The 17,604-nt window shown below is 33.7% G+C and overlaps 1 pseudogene; it reads right to left on the reverse strand.

The window, feature by feature from the left end:
* Positions 1-15,075: 15,075 nt before the first annotated feature.
* LOC132020262 (peroxiredoxin-2-like) overlaps positions 15,076-17,604 on the reverse strand; it is a 73,164-nt pseudogene continuing 70,635 nt past the window's right edge.

The following is a 17,604-nucleotide window of genomic DNA, read 5'->3' on the forward strand; positions in this document are numbered from 1 at the left end:
CTTCATCTGTTCTTCAAACAAAGATCCTTAGTAAATGGTCCAAATTCTATTAATAGATCTTGAAAACACCTGCAATACCTGATTATATTCATGATCATCTCTTATTATATTTCTTTAATAGCCCTTCTAAGGCTACAGGGTAGAGTCATAATTCATTGACATGGTTATGAAACTTAACCTGGCTTGGGTTGCCTGGTGGTTCAGTTGGTTCAGAGTCTGCCTTTAGCTGGTCATGATCTCAGGGTCCTAGGATCAAGTCCCGCATCGGGCTTCTTGCTTATCAGGGAGCCTGCTTTTCCTCTGCCTGCTGGTCTCCCTGCTTGTGCTCTCTCTTTCTCTCTGGCAAATAAATAAAATATTTTTAAAAAAGAAACGAAAAGAAAAGAGAAGAAAGAAACTTAACCAGACTTGTAATTATCCCTCTAGTACTACTTTCTAGCTCTCCATCTTTAGCTACACTGAAGTATCAGACTAAATAGGCCATGTTTTCTGTTATCTCTATGCCTTTAAGAGAATAAGAGCACTAGAAGTCAAGTGTATTTCACCTTCCAGGCAAATACAAAGTATCTTCCACGCAATAGACCTTTATTATCTTACTCTTCTTGCATTATATAGTTTATCATATGGATTTTTTTAAAATGATACAGTTACTCCCTTGATTCTCCCACTATTATATGCTACATACCTGGAAGCAACAGTCCTGCATCAGTGTACCTTCAGCAGTCTGTAGAATAGTGAGAACTTAATGTTAGTTTCATTGTACTACTTGGTGCTAAATACTTGTTGAATTAATGATAATCAGAGCTAAAATGATATATTCATGCTTATAAAGCCATTCCTCTCACTCATTCAGGACAATTTTCACTCATCAAGGAATATAATAATTTTTAGCTAGCTACCACTCAATACATATTAAAAGATCACTATTGTAAATAATTTCTAAAATGATGTAAATTGACCCATTATTCATAGTCAGTAATATTAAAACTCTTTACAAAAGAACTGTATCATGTTTGAAATCTTATGTACCCTATTATATAATGTATTTTTGTGTGTTGATTTTAAAACATAAAGATTTTACATTAATTTTTATAAAATGTTTTTTATTTTCTAATCTATTTCTGGTCTCTTTCATTAATTAATGATGCCCTTTTTTTGAGAGAGAGAGAATACATGTGAGTGGCAATGGGGTCGTGGTGGGTAGGCTGAGAGTTGGTGGGGAAGGGAAAAAGAGAACCTCAGTCTGGGCTCAATGCAGGGCTTGATCTTAGGACCCGAGATCATGACTTGAGCCAAAATCAACAGGTCACTCAACTGTTCAACTGACTGAGCCACCCAGGTACCCCTAATTAATGATGCTTTTAAGATATCAACACCAGAAAAAAGACCTGAATTGAGAAAAATCCACAGTATGTATCAGATTTTTATAGTAGGAAATTTTTTCTTTCTTTTTGAATATTTTGAGATCCCATGTTTAATTTTAAAACTATTTTTCTTACTATATGAAACTACATATAGTTTATATTGTTACCATACTGGTATTTTTGACATTGAGAAGCATTTTAAAGTCTTTGACCTTTGTGATTATAATCGTTAAAATTTTTTCTTTAAATTGTGATGTGTGGGTGCCTGGGTGGCTCAGTGGGTTAAGCCGCTGCCTTCAGCTCAGGTCATGATCCCGGGGTCCCGGGATCGAGTTCCGCATCGGGCTCTCTGTTCAGCGGGGAGCCTGCTTCCCCCCACTCTCTCTGCCTGCCTCTCTGCCTTTTTGTGATCTCTCTCTCTGTCAAATAAATAAATAAAATCTTTAAAAAAAATAAATAAATTGTGATGTGTGTGTGTGTGTGTATGTGTGTATAATGTTACTTGTTAAAATCAATATTGTCTTGAACACAATAAAATTTAGTATATGGAAGAAAATGGCAAGAGGTTTTTACCACTTGGTAAGCAACTTGCAGTGATCACAAAGGAGAAATGTCCAGAGTATTCTCTAAAACATTGTATAACATAGGTAACTGGTACTGGAAATTTTGATATGTATCTTCTTTTTACATGAATTGCTACAAGTGTCTAGAATTCATTGATTCATTGTACTGAATGTTTCATATAAATACCCCTTGAAGATTTTTTTTTTTTTTCCAAATAAAGAGGTAGGAGTACTACTTTTAACTCTGGCTATAAAGAACTAGTTTGTTTCAGACAAATCCTCTCACCAATAACAATATGGGAAGATGGAAAACAAATGTTAAAACATCTGTTTCAAGACATGGGGAAACTACTAAGATACCTAAACTGATAGCCAAGATTCTGAAGAGAAGTACAGAGGCACAATCTTACATTTAGTACATCTTTTGTTCGGGAAGCATTTGACAGTTCATTAGTAATGCATGAGCAACTGAGTAGCTTTTAGCAGTTTCAAAACAGGACTAGAAAGAAGAAAAAAACAAATGTAGTAAGAGCCTGTCAATGAGAGGGATTCTGGTAAAATTCCCAAATTTTCAATTAAGATGTTTGAAAGTCTATACTAAAGATTTAATGGAGAATCAGAAAGTCTTCATAGTGTCAGAAACCTAATTTCATCTATGGTTGGCTTAAACAACCTTCTCCTAAGTCTAACTCCTGTTAGAGGCAGGAGAAAATCCTCAACAAAGAAAAATAACATATTTGAAAGACTCAAAGTATGTCTGTAATTTTTCATATATAATATTCAACATGCAGTCAAAAATTACTTGACACAGCAATAAACCACACCATTCCTGACATATCCTGACATCTCCTGACATATCCCATTGCCATAATAAAGGGTAAAAAAGAAAAAGACCTGTAGGAGATTCTGATATTTGAGCTATCAGGCATGGATTTTGAAATATCTATGGTTAATACATTAAGAAAAATCAGGGGGTATATGGTTAACATCAGCATAAAACCAGGATTTATGAAGAATTACTGGGAAACTGTGGAAAATCTAGAACTAGAGAAGATAATAAATATCAAAAACAAATAACTCAATAGATGGGTTTGACAGCAGATTAGACACAGCTAAAGGGAGGACCAGTTGGAAGATGGAAAAGTTAGTAGAACATGTCTAGACTAAAGCATAGACAGTAAAAAAGAAAGAAAAATACAGAACACAAGTCTATACACTAAACTACAAAATCTTACCGAGAGACATTAAACAATCCATAAATATTTGGAGGGATTTTCATAGATTAGTAGACTCAGTAATGTAAAGAATCAATTTTCTCCAAATTTATATGTAATATTAATGAAATGTCAACTAAAAATCCAGATTTGTTCATGGAATTTTACAAACTGATTTTAAAATGACAAGGATAGCAAGACCACTGTGAAGAAAATAGAGGTTATATGATGACCTATATGTAGGTGACCATTCTCAATCTTCTCTCATATAAATTTGGTTATATTTTTTCTCAGTATATAAGTTTTTATTTATTTTTTATTTTGAAAGATTTTATTTATTTATTTGACAGAGAGAGAAAGGGAGAGCCCAAGCAGGGGGGAGTGACAGCAGAGGGAGAGAGAGAAGCAAGCTTTCCTCTGAGTGAGGAGCCTAATGTGGGGCTAGATCCCAGGACCCTGGGGTCATGACCTGAGCCAAAGGCAGACACATAACCAGCTGAGCCACCCAGGCACATCAATAAATAACCTTTTTTAAAAAATCAGTGAATCATGTTATATATACTATTTTTCCACCAAGTAATTTATCATCTATTATTCTTTAAATGGTCATGTTTTCACAGCCATCATCATAAAGATACACATATACTGAAGGCAAAATAGGACAATTCATATTAATGATATAATTCACCTGTGAAATAAAGAATCAAATACCATCATTGTCTCTTAACCATTTCTATACACATCTTTCACTACATTCAGATTGTAATTAAATAGCATTGTTTAATAAGGACTTTTTTTTTTCAGTTTTGCTGCCTTTCTTTGACCCAAACATTTTTTACTGCTTTTACAATATGTTATTAGTGACTACAATAATAAGTACCTAAGAAGGTAAGCTCACATAGCAGTCTAGAACTTGACCTTCTTAGGAAATGCTAAAGCTGACCTTGAAATAAACTTTAAGAAATTATTTTAAATTATTATTTTATTATGTTTTACAAACAGAACTTTTCTCCTTTTATCTATAAAATCTTTGGATATTTTTAATTTAAATTTTCCATAGAAAAGACATACAGTTATGTAATTTTTGCTGAGGAGGCTGACTTACTTTAATCTTTGGTGTTTATATTTTAAATAAGCATGTAAATACATCCTCATCTTTCTTGATTGTTTATTGCCACTTATCATCAAATCACCTATTATGATTGGAATGATGATAATATCTACTTTGCTGTTGTCTTAATAATTTAATGTTCCTTTAAATTTACTGGATTGTGATATATTTAGCTGGTTCATTCTTATACTTCAATCATTCTTTAATTTTTTTAATTTCTGAATTGTTGTTTTAGGTTATTATTTTTTTAAATAAAGTGTTATAAATGGAAAATTATGGATGCAAGTGAATAACAAACCTGGAACTATTTGACACTTCTACTGAGAAAATAGAACAAGGAATACAACATGTAACCAAAAGATCTGATCTACAGTAGTTGCAGCTAGATGAATAGATATTTGAGAGTCAAATTTTTTTTTTAGTAGTTAAAAGCAAAAATTAAGCTAGTTCATAAGGTAATAAATAAAATCTTCAAAAGAGATTTTCAATGTGATCCTCTTATATTTCTAACTTCAACAAGAAATTGTCACAGTGCATCTCTGCTATATATTAGCATATTCTTGTTTAAGCTAATAGGCCCTGTTCACATTGATGCAACTGTACCACGGAATTCCATGGTACCACAAAAGTACTCACTGTTAAAAAGTATCTGTGAGATTGGCTGACACAGTAAAGTAGGATTCTACTGACTTTCCATATAAGCTTGTATTAAAATACTTTTACAGACTCTCTGCATTAAAAAAACATTTTTTGTTCAAATATTTAGAGAAAATTGCCATTGATCTGAAATGTGTTTTGGTTATCCTACAGAAACCTACAGTATCCTAGGGGAAACTCACTGTCATGCTTCTGTGAATGTCATCTGGAAGGTACTCTACTTTGAGAAGCATGACTTCAGGTGCTCTGAAATACACCACTGGTTTAAGCCAGGTCATCAGAGAACTGGCTGCATTAAATAGATTTCCTTGGTCTTCTTTATTCAAACTGTGCTTCAGTATGATGTTTTCACTAAATAAACAAAGAGGTATCTTCTCTGGATATGTTTTAGTTACTACTGTTACTTAATGGAAAACTCATTACTTTAAGAAAGTTCATTGCAAGATACACCTTGAAAATAAGAGAGATGAAATAAAAGGCAAATCTAAAAATAGTGAGTGGGAGGTGTTTGGTGATCAAGAGTAACTTCATTTCTGCACCTCTACTCCCTACCTTACCCTACCCCAACCTTGGTGCATACAATATGAATAAATGAGATGATTGCATGCAAAATTAATACATAATGGGTTTTTAGTTTACTTTTTTTATTGAATTGTAGTTGACATATAATATTACATTAGTTTCAATTACACAATATAATAATATAGTCCTTCAATATTTATATACACTATGAAGTGATCACCACAATAAATCTTGCTATCATCATACAAGTTGTTATAATATTTTTATTTATATTCTCTGTGCTGTATATTATATCCTTCTGCTTTATTTGTTTTATAACTGAAAGTTTATACCTTTTAATCCCCATAACATTTTATTTTATGTCAGTAGGAAGACTTTAAAAGTAGTGAATGTAAGGCGCAAATATATCAATGAAAAATATCTAATCTTAGTTAACATATTCATTATCTGTAGAAATTATAGTTCTAACAGATAAGAAAGAAAAAATAAATAGAACTCAAAATTGAAGGGCTGAGAAAATATATTAGTTATACCCAACCAGTGGCATAGTCTCACTTCATTGAGGATTGCAGATTCTAATCTGACTTGTAAATTAGGCAATGTTAAGTCTTAAATTCTCCATTTTGTGCTACCTGACTAATGTGCTCAGTGGTAAATGGCTATAAGAAAGGGTTTCATTGAAGTAATCACAAGAATGCAAAACAAACAAACAAAATCACCCTGGTTCTGAGCATCTTCAGAATATATCCCTGGATTACATCTCTGGTTGATAAGCAATATCAACAAAGAAAGTAACCTTAAAAAATTTACCTTATGGACACATTCCTAAATTAATTGGAACAAATTAGAAGATTTATCTCTTAGGTGATTCTTTAGGTACATAAAGAAGAAATTTAGTATTTTAAAGTTTATAGTTACAATATGTAAGTATATATGAAATATATAAAGGCATTTAACTTTCTAAGTTTATAAAAGCAATGACATATTAATCAAAATTTTCTTTAAAGTAATTGTTTACAATTCCTAGACTCACAAACAAAAGAACAATATTTATAAACCAAGCCTAAAATCTAAAGGAATATCTAACTTCTTTATAAATAAAATATAAATTTTAAAACCAAAGTTGAGGCACGCCTGGGAGGCTCAGTGGGTTAAAGCCTCTGCCTTTGGCTCGGGTCATGATCCATCCTAGGGTCCATGCTCAGCAGGGAGCCTGCTTCCTCCTCTCTCTGCCTGACTGTCTGTCTGCCTACTTGTGAGCTCTGTCAAATAAATGAATAAGTAAATCTTTAAAAAATAATAAATAAATAAATAAATAAAACCAAAGTTCAACTCTGAATAATATTTTGAGTCTGCAAAAGCCATTTTGAAGTAATCAAAATTCACATTAACAATATAAAATTTAAAAGTTGATGAAATTATCTTTTTCATAATCATGATTTGCACTATGGGTAAATTGTAACATATATTATCAAACATAACATGGGTCTTATTGTCCCCCTGTAGGAAAACAAGTTTTACATGCAATTGATCAGTCAGTAATCTTCACTGGATATGGTATGACTTGTGAAAACTTTCATGATATTAATAATAAGACATATTATGAGCTCATATTATGAGCACCTGGGTGGCTCATTCGATTGTGTCTGACTCTTGATTTCATCTCAGGTCATGATCTCAGGGTCTTGATATTGAGCAAAATGTCAGGATCTGCACTCAACAGGGAGTAGAGATTCTCTCCCTCTCCTTCTGCCCCTCCCCACCTCACTTTCTCATTCTCTCTCTCTCTCATAAAGAAATCTTAAAAATATAATAAGAATTGCTCATTAATATGAAATAAAGTTAGTCAATCTACCTTATAACCGGAGTTCAGATATTTTCAATGATACCTTTGCTATCATATTTAAATTTATAATGTTGCATAATAGGCATTCAAGTATTTATTTTACTCTGTTGAGATTTGAATATGAATAAACTAGTGAAGAACAAATGTCTGTGAACGGTACAACCCCACGAGATACTTTTCATATTACAGTTTATATAAATAGTGCACCTCAGATTAGCAGCATGGCCACTGATCATTCATAGTCATAGTAATTTTTCCAAAAATGGTACATTTTTCAAAAGTTGAAAAGTTACTGAATTAAATGTTGTTTGCTTCCTATGGCCCATCTGAAGTCTTAATTTGCCATCTAGCATGTTTTAACTTACAAGACAATATTTTATTTTTGATCTCCCAGTAGCATGCTGTTGTAACTAGACAGATTTTTTTTTTTTACGGCAAAGTGAATTTTAGATTATCTAATATTGCTTCATAATGTTATGAAAGGAATTATAGGCATTGAAGTAATGCACATTACTCCCACATCTTTCACCTCACTGTGCAGTCAGCCAAATTATATATTTATTAATTTTGTTAAGCTGGCCTCATGAGTCAATAGATTGAATAGAGTCCCTGTTAATTAAGTTTGCTGATGAAATGACTAGAAGCTTGGAGAATAGCTTTGGAATTAAAAATGAGTTTAACCAGCTGGAGGGGATTTATGCATTGGATAAGGATTGGACCAGATGACCTCTGTGGTCTTTTTCAACTCCGGGATTCTATAAAAGACTGAGAAATCAATATAACAGGAATTTATATGGAATGAGTTCAATGTAACAAAATGCTAGATGAAACTAATTCATCAAAAATATATATATTACATATGATTAAAATCAGCAATGAATGGTAGCCACACACATGATTTTAGATTCCAACAGAGAGACAATCTAAACATAGTTAGCAAGTTAGGTTGTTTTAAGCATGATTCTAAGATACATTGCTTGCTACAAATTTTTCTATAGAATATTTTTTTATTATATGTCAGAGTCCAGCAGGGGCTCAAACAACTTATAGTCTCTATATTAAGGTTAATCAGTAAGGTTACATTTTCCCATAACTAATGGAACTCCTGTAGCTAAATTAAATTTTGACCAATAAAATGTGTATAGAAGTGATATACATCAATTTCAGGCCTTCCTTATAAATTTGTCCTAATATAATCTCACATTCTCTTTTTCTTTCTTTTTTTGGATCACCTATCATAGAGTAACCTCCAAGGCAAATTTGGATGCCTTGAATCAAAAACAGACTCAGATCTAAAAAAATACATATACATATACAATCTTTACTTTTTTATGTTTTTAAAGATTTTATTTATTTATTTGACAGAGAGAGACACAGTGAGAGAGGGAACACAAGCAGGGGGAGCAGGAGAGGGAGAAGCAGGCTCCCCGCTGAGCAGGGAGCTGGATGCAGAGATCAATCCCAGAACCCCGAGATCATGACCCAAGCCAAAGGCAGATGCCCAACTACTGAGCCACCCAGGCACCCCACATATATGATTTTTAAATGCATAATTAGAAATAGCTGAAGTCGCGAATAGGTATTTAAAAAGAGATATCAAATAATAAGGATATCAATAAGGATATGAAAAGATATTAACTTCATTAGTTATCAAGAAAGCACAAGTTAAAACCTCAATGAAATATTAATACCTACTATCAAAATGGTCATGATGTAATAACTTAAATAGCCAAGTAGTGGTAAGACTATGAAAGAACAGAAATTCTTATGTACTGATAATAAAAGTATAAATTGAGAAAGAGTTTGGTGATACTGCTAAAGTTAATCATACACATAATCTGTAATCTAGCAATCCCACTCCTACTTATTTCCCCAATAGAAATGCATACACAGTTGCACCAAATGACATATACAGGAATGCTCAAAACAACTTTATTCATAATAGACAAAATGGAAGAAAATATTCATGAACACCAGGATGGATACATAAATTGTGCTATATTCATATAACAGAATGTCATAGAACATCAACAACAACAAAAAGGTTCCTTTATTCAAGGCAGATTTATATAACATTGAACCGAATAGCCCAAAAACAAAGACCAACAAACATAATAATATTTATATGAAGTTCAAAAATAAGAAAATCAATTAATGGGAATAGAAATAAAACAGTAGTTACTTCCAGTGTGTAAAGGGAAATAGAGACTTGAAGTGGATTGAAGGAGGTTTCTGGAATGCTGAGAATGTTGCAGGTTTGATTTGGTTTGTAATTCCATCAGTGTTTTCATTATAAAAATTTATGGGAGCTTTAAACCTAAAATTTGTACACTTCAAATTTTAAAAATGTTTAACAAAAAAAGTTAGTCTAAATGTCCCAAATACACATCTGAAATATTAAAACAGTAGAAATGTACAATTTCCTTTCTTAAAGGAGATTCAATCCTTTAAATGCAATCATGTCCAGAGGAGGCTGAGAGATTAGATGACCTTTCTGGGTCCCTCTCGGCCCTATGATCCTTGATATTTCCTACAATGTGTTGTTTTCTTAAAACCCCCTTTAGTCTTTCCATTTTTCTAGTATTGTATTGTTCAGGACTGAATTTAATACTATAGGGGGTTTCTCACAAGGGCAACGTAAGTAGAAAGCCTGTCACCACCCTAATAGGTAATATGATGGAATTGTATCCAGTGGGAAATCTCAAAGGCATGTGTGCAGTCCTGCTACAATTGGATGGATAATGCAAGGTCATATACTAGTCTCTCTCTGCTCTCACCTCTGGATATTTTAACATTATTTCTTCTCAAGTTTTCCTTTATGTTGCATGCTTCATACTAGACTTACCCCCCCACCCCCACCAATATACTAAATTGGCTTCCCTTTTGCCATCTTCAGAACAATTTTTTAAACATTCTAGGCCTGTGAATATATGAGATGGAGAACACTGGTGATATCAAGAACTTTTGCAGAAAAAATTAGTGAACTCATTGTCGTTATGTAAGGAAGGGGATCAATTGATCAAATAAATTATTTTGCTTAACACATATTAGTGAAATGGAAGGGGGGAACTAAAGAGAGTCATTCTTGAAAAGAGGTAAAAAATATTATTTCAAATGATTTATCATAACTACAGAAATTTGAGTTTTACTTAGTAAATTTTCTTTCATGGGTATTATGTTACTATTAATGCTACTAGTAAAATCCTTGATTGACTAAGCTTCACATTTTTTTAAATGAACAAATTCATACCAGAGTATATAGCATTATAATGATTTATTACTGTTAAAATGTTGCAACTTTCAAATAAAATTTAATACTAATTTCCATCCAGTTTATTAAATATGATATATGTATTTTGCTTTGGCATTGTTGAATTTCCAAAAAACAATGAAGAATTACCTTCCTCTCAACATAAACATTTTAGAGACATTTTTAGGTGGAGAATTCACTGGGTACCAAAAGCCTGTTTTTTCTGGAAGTTCCCCAAGTAAAACATTTACTCTGGAGTAATAAGCTTATAGATTTGAAGACAACTACATTAATTGACACTATAACACTTGTTCCAGACTTTTAAGGTTCTCCAAAGGCCGTCATTTTAGGACTCTCATTCAAACTTTATGTCACTGAATGGTTTGGGGCAACTACAGAAAAACAGCATTCCGCTGGTATTGTGCATCTGTGTATATAGCATTCTCTAAATGCAACTAATGGAATCTCAGCGTGAAACCAGAAAGATTTTTCCAAACTCATTACAGTTGCAGGTTACTCTAGTTGAAAAATTGATTTTGCACAGGAAAGTAAAAATCTAACTTCACAGAGTCATCAATCACTGGGAAAACATAACAGAGGCCTGGATGCAAAATTTATCCATTCACAATTCTTAGAAAATCTTTATGTCATTCAAATGCAACCAAAATTTCAATATAATTTTAAAGAGAACTTATATGAATGCAAATATAATATTAATGCTTATTTTACAAAAGATTTTAAGTAAAATGTCAATTATTAGGTATTGTAGTCCATAGAAAATTTACAAGAAAATACATAGTAACTAGAATTTATTTTCATTCAAGAACCTCCTACTTAAGGTAATTAATCCTAAGTGATACCCATCATTTAGCATTCCTAATAGACAAATCAGGTTTTTTTGTTTCACTTATTCACTCATTCATTGACTCACTTAACATTTTTTTTTTCTTTTAAAGATTCAACTGCTTAAAAGGAAGGACAGACTTTATAAACCATAATAGTAGCCTCGTGTTTCTAAAAGCAGAGAATTCTGAAAATATTTCTCAATATCCATGGATTCCAAGGATCCCTACTAGAAAAACACTGGTCTAGTTTATTTCAGATAAATAATAATATTCTCATAAAGAGTTTTGCGAATGTGGATTCCCCAACCAGGCCTAAAGTTCTGTTGCCACCTGCCAAACACAGTTGTTGTATAAGTCAGAGAAGAATTTTCATTCATTTCCACTTCTTGTATTTATAAAGTTGGTGTTTTGGGCATCTTCCCCATTAACGTTATACCAAACCTGCAGAAGGCCGCCTCCAAGATGGCTGCCAACATCCCACTTCCTGGTATTCACACCTTTGTGTCCCTTGAGTGTGGCCTAGGCTTAACTGACTTAGAACAGAATGCCACAAAACTGACTAGAATGTTATTTCTGAGATTGTGCTGTAGAAAAGACCTACATTCGGCGGCTTGTTCTCTCTTGCTTTCACACTCATTTGTTCTAAGGGAAGCCATTTGCCACATTGTGAGCTGCCCTATGCAGAGAACACATGGAAAGGAAAAGAAGAAGTTCTCTGACCAACAAATATTAAGGATCTAAATCCTGCCAACAGCAGTCAAGGAATTCTCCTGCCAACAAGCCATCAAAAATTAAATCCTGTGAGGAACTGAATCTTACCAACTACATTACTGAGTTTGGAAGTAAATTTTCTCCCACTTGAGCTTTTGGATGAGAACAGAACATATAGCATGATTAAAACATCAAGAGAAATCTTCAGGAGAGGCACCCAGCTAAGCTGTGTTAGTTTCTGGAAACAGAGAAGTTTTAAGATAATAATGGTGTTCTTTTGAGCCACTAAGGTTTGGGGCCGTTTGCTATACAGCAATAGACAATTCAGTTACTTTTTTATATCTCTAGAAAAATAGAATTAACTTATCATATCTTGTGATTAGCTTCTGAATTTAAAAGTGTTTTGAAAATATTAACAGTAATTAAAATTGGGTTATGAATCTATTGGGTTTTATGACATTCTTTACCTTTGTATATTTAAAAAAAACACAAAACTTAAAATGCTTTATATAATCAGAAAGAGAATCTACATTTCCACTTCTCTTTTTCTCTTCAGATTAAATATTCTTCCTCTTACATTTCCTTATAGGAATTGTTCCTCATTTTTTTAAATTAGTTTTTTCCACATATTTTAGAGCATATTGATATAATTAGATACATTTATCCAAAAGCAACCTGACATAAAGAAGAAAGCCTTAAGAGATTCTATTAAATGTAGAATCTGTAGGATAAAAAGATTTCTAACTCACAAGTTCATGCAAAAAGTATGGACTTTATAATAAAGTAAACCTGAGTTTAAAACCATGCAAGAATAGTTATTATTACCAATCTTCAACTTTTAATCTTTAAAACTTCAATGAAACTTGCATCATTGGCCTATGACAAAGAGTATTAAGATAATACTAGCTAACATTTGGTGAATAATTATTATGCGGTAAGCAATTATTTTTCTTTCTCTTAAATCTCATATAAAACATAAAAGAGGCAATGAGATAGATTCTGTTATTATTTTTCTACTTATCAATAGGGAAACTAGGCACTGAAATATTGTTAGCTTTCCCAAGGACACACAGATAGTAAGTGGTGAATCTGGGTAATGAACTGAAATTTTAATCACTAAGCTATACTATTAATAAGATAATTATGTTATGTATCTAAAAGAGTATCTAGCACTGAGAAAGCACCAGCTTAATTTCTTTCTTTTCATCATCCTCATGCAAATATAGTTTTGAGAGGCAGTGAGATAACTGTATTTGCCATGTTTCTATTGACATGTGTTGTATAACTATCTCCAAATTTCCAAAGTTTAAAGCAACAAGCATTTATTTCATGCTTACAGGTCTATAGGTTGTCTGGGAAAGTTCTCTTTTACACTTAAATTAGATTCAAGAACTTATTTCTCATTCTAGTCCCCCAAATACCCAGGTCAAGTGCTTTTCATTTCAGATCAAAGAATTTCCAAGAAAACTGAGTGAAAGCTTTTAATGTTTCTTGGGGCTTCAACTCAAAACTGGTATATTCTAAATGCACCCTCTTTCCATTGCCAAATGAAGTCACATGGTCAAGCCCAAAGTCAATGGCATAGGCAAATAGACTAGGCTCACAATGAATCATGCTAGGGAGAAGAAAGGAAGAATTTCAGATAAATAATACAGTTTACCACAGAATTCATGGAAATGTATAAAATATTCACTACATAGTTGGATATTTAATGTTTAAATTCTATATATCCGAAAATTCTATACTTTTAGCACAACTTAAAAATTGCTTTCTAAAAACATCAATAATAAATAAAAATTAATTTCTATGCAAAGGGGACTGTCAATAAAATAAAAACACAACCTACTGAATGAAAGAGGATATATGCAAATGATTTATTTGATAAGGGATTGATATTCAAACTAAAGAACTTACACAACTCAACACCAAAAATAACAATTCAATTAAAAATGGGCAGAGGATCTGAACAGACATTTTTCCAAAGAAGACATCTAGATGGCCAACAGACATATGAAAATATGGTCAACGTCATTCATCACCAGGGAAATGAAAATCAAAACCACAATGAGAGATCACCTTATGCTTGTCAGAATGACTAGAACCAAAAAGACAAGAAATTACAAGTGTTTGCAAGGACACGGAAGAAAAGGAACTCTTGTGCACTATTGGTGGGAATGGAAATTGGTACAGCTACTAAGGAAAATAGTATGGAGTTTCCGCTAAAAATTAAGAATAGAATAGCCATGTGATCCAGTAATTCCACTACTGGGTATTTAGACAAAGAAAATGTAAACACGAATTTGAAAACAAATGTGTGCCCCTATGTTTATTGCAGCATTATTTACAATAACCAAGATATAGAAGCCACCAAGTGTCTATCTATATATGAATGAATAAAGATGTGGGGTGCTGTGTGTATAACATATTTATTACTAATGTTAAGTGTAATCAGTCAGTCAGAAAAAGCAAATACCATATGATTTCACTCATGTGGAATTTAAGAAACAAAACAAAACAAATAAACAATCAGAAAAAGAGAGAAAGGCAAAAGAAAATAGTCTCTTAAAATTAGAACAAACTGGTGTTTGCCAAAGGGAAAGTGAGTAGGGGGCTGGGTGAAATAGATAAAGGGATTAAGAGTACACTTTTCTTGAGCACTGAGACATATATAGAATTGCTGAATGGTTACACTGTGCACCTAAAACTAATATCACTCTACATGTTCATTATCTGTCTACTATCCATCTGTCTGTCTATCTATCATGCTTGTCCTAATTCTTTATTGGTCACCTCTAGGCCTGTGCCCAGCTAGGTGGCTGTAAGGAAGGAGCCACCACTCACCAGCTCCCAGCTGGGAGAATGAGAAGGCCTTGCTCTTAGCCTCCCAGTGTTAGGGATTGAAGGGGCAGGTATAGCCTTTCCTGAGCCAGCATGGGGTATCCATGTAAGAGCACAGGTGGGGGTCGAGAGCCCAAGATTTCCACCTGTGAGCCTAGTTGTGTTTGGAGTATTCCTTGCTGTCATACATAGTGAGCTTTATTGTGTCATTGCCTGGCTTGCATCCAGTAGAACAGATTTCCCCATGCTCATTTGTGGGTTAGAAGTCTTGGACCAGCTGCAGAGCTGTGTCCATGAACACCCAGAAGCAGATCATTGACAACGATTGGTGAAGTGCACACTTACCATGAATGATAAACAGGCCCCTGGAGGCAATGCCTTTGTCTTCCTTCAGCACACCAGAACCTTGGGACAAGCTTCTGGTTACATTGGCAGGCAGGGGCATGTTCAGGGGGTCCAAGCCTCCTTCCTTCTCAAGAGGATCGGGCTTGTTGATCCAAGCCAGGTGGGTGAACTGAGAGTAGTCAGAGAGCCCAGCGCTACCAGCCTAGCTTGCCAAAATCCTCAGCATGTTCTCTGAAAATAATCTCCATGGGACAGACAAGAGGTGATGTGCAGTGGATAGAAAAAGAGGACCAGAGTATTTACCTCTGTAGTCAGAAATCTTCACCTCCTTGAAGGTGTCATCCACCACAGAGGTGTCTCAAGGTCTAGGGTGGGCTTTCACTGTGCATGTTTTCTGAGGCCATGACAAAGCTGCATGAGCAAGGGCGGGAGGTGCAGACTAGCAGACCAGGGAACATACATTTCGGTATGCCATTATACTTCAATTAAAAAAAATTTTTTTTAAAGAGAAAAAAATGCTTCCTATCTACAAGCTATTCTCTTATTAACACTGTATATGTATTAACACAAGCCATCCTTTTCTATTTTTATATCATTTTTTTTTTTTAAAATAAAGAAAGCATGAATCTTGAGTCATTCTCAGGAAACTCTTACCTAACTCCTCAACTTATTGCCTATTGGCTCATAGTAGTATCTATAGCAAGTGAATTATTTTAGATATTATGTACACAGTTAATATGATTTTAAATGTATATTGTTTTCTAGGTACCTCTAAGTAAAAGCTTTCACAACTGTAGTCTGATTCCCATGTGTAGAATACAACTGATACTTGTTTTAATTAATTCTCCACAGCTGTCCTCTATTGCACTGGCAAACTTAAGAGTCATCAGAAGACTTAGTGTTTCAATTAGACTCTTATTCCTTACCACTCTTTGGCTATCAAGGACAGTGTTGCTGCTATTGCCTTTACCCAGGGGTACCTCTCCTCAGGGCTTCCATTTTATTCATTGTTTTGTTTGCTTGTTTTAGAATGAATGGTTTAGGTGTCTGTCTCCCTCAAGGAAGAAGCTGAATGTGATTTACCTTAGGACTATTTACACCTATTCCAGTGCCTGAAACCTAGTAGGTACCCAATATATGCCAATTAAAGGAAGATTGGCTGAATAAACAGATGAAGCATTTCAATGTTACAGAGTGAAGTTCTATTTTGAAAATAATAGCTTTTGACTCATAAATATCCAAATTGATTTATTTTATGTAAAAAGTGAAAAAACTTAAACTATTACCAAGTAAGATGAAAAAAGATCAACTTTTTATAAATTTATCATGCAATACATGTTGGGATCAAGATGGTATAGTCAAGGAACTCTATGTGGTTGGCATGAACCTCCACTGGCATGTAAGAAACAGCTCTAATTCCAAAGAATAAAGGCTACTATGCTATGTAAAATATCAAGCATCCTAGATATACCCCAGAGCTCACATCCACGGCTTCTGGTTAGATGGAAAAATGCAATCCCAAGAGGCATTACTGGGGTGAAGTAATTATTGTAGAAAGAGAGTAGTCAGTTTAAAAGCATATCGAAGTTCCTGCCCCAGGTTCACCTTTAGTACATCAGAGTTTAAGTTCAGGTTGGCAACAGATCTCAATTTCAACTGTACCTTAGGAAAGAGAAAAAGAAAAGGGAGAAAGATGGCATTAGTGAATAGTATTTTCTAGGCATTGCCTTGAATGCCTGCACAAACATTATTTATTTATTCAATACATGTTTAGTGAATGTCTAGTTGTGTTACACATCATTTTATGTTCAAGACAGAAATAGAGGACAGTATGAAGTCCAGTGAAGGATATTTAGAATTATATATGAAATAGTAAGACATTTCAGGTACAATTTGTTCTATGAGAACATAGGACTTCAACCTGGACATGAGGGCAATGGGAAAGCTTCCAGTGGAGAAAGTAGATATTAAGCTGAGAACTGGAGGGTGAATGAGAGTTAGCCAAGGGAGATTTCCAAAGAAAAAAAAAACATGGCAGCTCAATGTATTTTTTTTTATAAGCCATGTTGTTCAGTTTGGACTGGAGAATTTGAGAACCACTGTCAATTTTCACTTGTCATTTTGACAGTCTCTTAAAGATTGATTGATTGATTTTAGAGAAAGAGAGCAAGCATGTTCAAGCAAGAGGGAGAGGGAAAGAATCTCAAACAGACTCCCCACAGAGTGTAGAATCTAATGAAGGGCCCAAGTACATTACTCTGAGATCATGACCTGACCCAAATCAGGAGATGGACACTTAATGGACACCCACATGCCCCTGACAATGTTTTATATGAAC

The sequence above is a fragment of the Mustela nigripes genome, chromosome 6 (assembly GCF_022355385.1).
Source record: "Mustela nigripes isolate SB6536 chromosome 6, MUSNIG.SB6536, whole genome shotgun sequence".
Lineage (NCBI taxonomy): Eukaryota > Metazoa > Chordata > Mammalia > Carnivora > Mustelidae > Mustela > Mustela nigripes.